The sequence below is a fragment of the Bidens hawaiensis genome, unplaced genomic scaffold (genome assembly GCF_021521415.1).
Source record: "Bidens hawaiensis isolate Kalapana, Puna unplaced genomic scaffold, B.hawaiensis_p1.1 tig00088059_1, whole genome shotgun sequence".
In the NCBI taxonomy this organism is placed as follows: Eukaryota; Viridiplantae; Streptophyta; class Magnoliopsida; order Asterales; family Asteraceae; genus Bidens; species Bidens hawaiensis.
The window spans coordinates 21,277-26,586 of record NW_027504324.1 but is presented as its reverse complement, the minus strand read 5'-3'; positions in this window follow the sequence as shown (position 1 = coordinate 26,586).

Genomic DNA, 5,310 nt, shown 5'->3' with positions numbered 1-5,310 from the left:
ACTTTTTGGAAATTTCGTCCCGAAATTAAAATAAACTTAAAGAAAAGTAATTATTAACGAATGTTGTCTTTAGTAAGTTAATTGCATGAACAAATTTTAAGCAAACGAATAACGTCAAATCCTAGCATGACTCGAAAAAACGCTACAAATGAGAACATAATAAAGACACTTATATATAGGAAGTACCAGCGGCGTATCCACCATGCCTTTATCACGATTCGCATTTCCATCGTTTTTTTTCTGCCATCATCCTTAGGTCTGAGTTATCGCACACAACCGTACTTACCATAGCTTCCATACGGAGATTCCGATAATTAAGTGTGCACCCATAATTATTTCGATCGCCGTATGATCCACATGGTCCGTTCCATTGTGTGGTTTAAGAGACATATTTATTTTGAAATCTTTAAATAATAGATGTGTAAATAAATTTGTTGAATTTTTACCAATATTGACCAAAACAATACTAGTGGTTGAGAATTTCGGGATTGACTTTTTAGTAAGTAGGAAAATGGGATAAATAAATGAAACAGTTAAAATCTTAGAGTATAACCAAGGTGAAAATAACTATTTGGTTTAAATAAGTAAAGACGATCAAATAAATAAAATCCATGGTAAAAATTACTAAACGGGATTTAAAGTCAAATGTCATCAAGATAGTTATCAAAGTTTATAAATCGAGGTAATAAATAAAACTGATAAGATGAAACTCGATAGATAGAAATGAAAAGTCCAATAAATGATCACATAGAGTTAGGATAAATGATTATACAACTTACAATAACGTCGTATGATGAATTTCACACGTGAACACACTTGAGGTTATAAGTATTTGAGGATATGATTACATGAAATGTGATAACATGAGAATGAGGTGAGTTTCTTTGGGGTGACGCATACGTGCATCAATATAAATAAAATAGCATTAGATTAACAAACAAAACAATCGATGAAATGTGATAAAACGTGAATACGACCACTATTGTGAAACCATTTATATAATCGTCATTATAATAACGGTTTCTAATAGCGCCAAAACTTGTAGACAGCCACACATAGGCCGTTAATAGATTAGATGAAATAATATAGAATAAGGTATAAAATCGAGTTTACATAAATGCTCAAATATAACAACATAGTCATGAAAATATCGTTTAAAAGATAAACGATATTTTTGGCGAAGTTAAAGTTTTGAAAGTATTACACAAATTGTTATTGAATAGCTTGGATTCGGTCAAATCAAACACCAAAATGAAATCTCATGTGCATAAAGTTACCATTGAAACATATCATCAATGGGAAAGAAAATCGCAATAATAGTGAGACTCGATTAAATGACGAAATAGGTAAACGCGTTTTCTATGTTCATTGGAAACATAAGAATAACATCGAAATGAAATCTCAAGTAAAGTCGTTTTATTGTTTCCAAGAAAATGAATATAATAATATCAATATATCGCGGTATCGCTGGCTAAAGAAAGGTTTTGATCATTATCAAAAGTAAATCTTGTAAGTCCAATTTGTTAAAGGAGTTTGTGTACATAGAGTTATTGTTATGAAAATAAAATATATAAAGTGATGATGCTTACGATAATAAGAGGTAATAGTCGCGTATGTTGTTATTGAGTAAAAATTTGTGTTACAATATAAAATATTCATAGGCGAGTCTCAAAAGATTTGCAAAGCCATGATCATTGAGTTTATGTAATATGGTGAAAGTTGTAAATTTTTTTTACTGAATAAACCCCGCATTCATCATTCAGAATGAAACCTCGTATTTATAAAGTTATTAAGAGGTTCATCACCTTAGGTGACAATATTTAAAATCTTGAAATCATACATATAATCGTTTAAGAATCTTTGAAAGCAATTCCTCAGAATCAAATTTTTGTTGTCATGACAATATTACATTTTACAAAGATATTTTATAAGATATGGACATAACATGTAAACCGTTAATCTTGAAAGAGTTTATAATCTATAAGTGATTATTTGAACACATGAGGTTGTTATACGTACACTAGTTGTATGTAGGTGTGTGTGTGTATATATATATATATAAATTAAGGGTAAAACGAAACTTGCGTGTGTATGGATAGGTTTTAGGCTTTGAATAGTGAATCGTTTGGGAATTTGGTGAGGAGTGAGTGTGTTTAGGTCTTTTGAGTGGGTTAGGCTTGGATGATTTGTGTGAGTAGTGGTTGGGCTAATAGGTGAGGTTTGGCTTATTTGAGCTCGCGTTAAGTTGATGGGTTGGATAATTTTTGATCTTGGTTAGTTTGGGTTGATGTTTGGTCTATACATGTATTTCGTAAGGAGTGTATGGGTTACTATTTTGACATCAACACTATGGTTGGATGGAAGCGATGTGACGATATGGTTTAGATTTGACATAGTATGGGTCGAAGGGTTTTGAGTCTTAGTTGGGCAAACTTTGGTTTGTATATGTTCAAGGCATTTGTGGGTGTGTTTGTCGGTGTCTTTGAAGTATTAGGATAGTGAGTTTGTAGGTTTTCGTGGCGTAGAAGTGTCGGTAGTTAGGGCCTTTTGTGGGGTTGATTTTTATATGTCTTGGACTTGCATGGGGTTTGAGTAGGTGTGGATATACTTTTGGATGTTTAGGTTTCGTTCATATTGAGGAAAGATTTGAGCGCGCGGGAAATTTTTAAAGTTGAAGGGTGGTTTGATTTAAGGCGGTAGTTTGGGATGGGATACGGGTGTTTGGCAACTTGTGGTTGTGTATAGGGAGGTTTTTTTTTTACTAGTAATAAATATTAATGTGAAAATATCATAATTTTATAACTAATGTATGAAGCATCCATGAAAATTTTAATAATTAAAGTTACGAGTTAATATATGTATAAATATATATGTTATATAAATAGAATTTCTTGAGATCCGAGCGTGTGAATCGCACAAATTTTTATAAAGGTTAAAATAAATTTATTTATTTATTGCTTACGGGAAAATTTAAAATACGTAAATTGAATGTTAAAATTTGTTATGAGGTTTCAATATTAAATGATGAATGTCGTCTTGGAAATATAAAGTTGCGAACTGAAATCTTTTTTTTTACCAAGTTTGTTATTTAATATCGTGTAATGAAGAATATCATGGTGAGTTAAAATGACCGGCAATGTAAATCGAGAAATCACAAGTAAACGATTTTTTTTTAAATAAAATCTCTATGAGTTTTGCGTGAGGATTTCAATAAAGTTAAAAACTATAAGTTTGCGAATTTTCTTGAAAAATCAAAGCGAAACTACCATAAGAAATTTAAAACGAGTTGTATCATAAGATGCAAGTTTTATTGGTGAAAATTTATAATGAAGCAAAAATGCATAATGAAAGATGTAGTAAAATAGATTTTAGGCAATGAGAATCCTACCATGGGTATTTTGTAATATAATTAAAACGTCGTGAAGAGTTTAAATAATTAATATTGTGAAAGGATTCTTCCAAATAAACAGAATAGTTATAAAAATGAAATTTTATACAATTTTTTTTTGTACAAGGACTTTAAAAATTTAAAGTTTATATAATAGAATATTTACTTGAAAAGTTGAGGTGAAATTTATCATAAAACTTTCTTAATATGATGAACTCTATAAAATAAGATTTTCATTTGTAACTCGTCTTAATGAAAATAAATGACATATTAAAAGTTATTATGTATCGATAAAACTCTATATATACATATATTAATTTATTTATTTTCCTTTTTATAACGAAGAGATTTTAATGAACGAAATTGCAATAAAAAAAATTCTTGTGAAATCAAAATGAGAAAATTGGTGTAAAACTCTACCATATAAAATCGAAATATAAAAGAATTATTAACAATGTAAAATTACCTTTATAAATGAAAACTTGTGATAAGGATTTATAATAATATAAAGTGAAAAATGGTTTAGATTTTTGAAACGTAATAATAATGTTTTAAGATTTAAAGGTGGAAAAATCGCGCATGAACCACCATGACTTGATATTCCGACACTAAAAACCTTTTTACAAAACTACCACGTTGGGGTCTAAACATGTGCACGAAATCACCACGACTTTTTCATGTTTTAGACTCAAATAACTATGATAACACAATAAATCGAGATACAACGTCATGCCAAAACACTAGTCCACGAAATCACCGTAGTCCTATTTTTTTAACACCAAAAATTAGGATGGCGAACGGAACGCTCGCATTCGACTACTTAAAGTGGTCATCTCATATGAGACAATCTTTAAGGAGATTTGAAACAACGGGATCTAAGTTAAGCTCGTGATCCATAAAACACAATAAAAATCTAATGTTTTTGTGTTTTAAGGTAAGGATACCTTGGAGTACTATGAAAGTGCGTGTATGTGTATATTTATGATTGATAAAACAAATAAGTATATAATAGACAAGTGTATTGAACAATCAAGTAGGGTAAACACGTATAAGGACCCTAAAGTAAAGACTATACTAGGTCGTTACGTCTAACCACCTATCTTTTAGTCTTGTGGCTCTGATACCAATCTGTCACACCCCGACCAAAGGCGGAACATGCCGGGGTGCAACGTGATTGGACAAATACACAAGACACTATCAAAGTGACAATATTTAAACAACTCATTTACTTCACAAATCAATAAACAACACATCTTGGTCATACAACAAATTGAACACAAGTAAACAAATATATTGTTCGTTTTACTAATATCCTAATAGTCTTGGTAACGTTTTTCGTCAAGTCCTCAAGTCGATAAAAGTCAAACCTGTAACAATGCATAAAATAATATTTTGTCAACACGTATGTTGGTGAGCAATTTCATAGTTTGAGTATATATAATATGAGCAAAATCCACATACGTATATGAGACTATAAAAAAAGCATCAATCGTGGCATATGAAACATATGTAAATGAGGATCATTTCTACTCGGTAACAACCGACATACTCGGATAATGAGACCCTATTCTACTAGCACAAGGCTAAGTAGTTAGGGAGCGTATGATCATACGTAATGAGGCTCAACAACGACATAAAAATAAACACTCGCGCACGTAAAGCATATGAGGCATATAACACACAAAAGAGCAAGTATTCCAAGTATCATATACCCTAAAGTTTGTGGTTTGAGAAACGTGTATAATAAATCATTCTTGTTTTGAATAAGTATGCATGTTACCCCCAAAAGATAAAAGTGAAAACGGGGGATGAAATGTACTCACCTCGATTGATGAACCGAGAAATAAATAGACAAATAAATGAAGCTCGAACGGTAAACGAACATATCCGACTTGAAACGATAAAGACCTTGGCTAAAAATA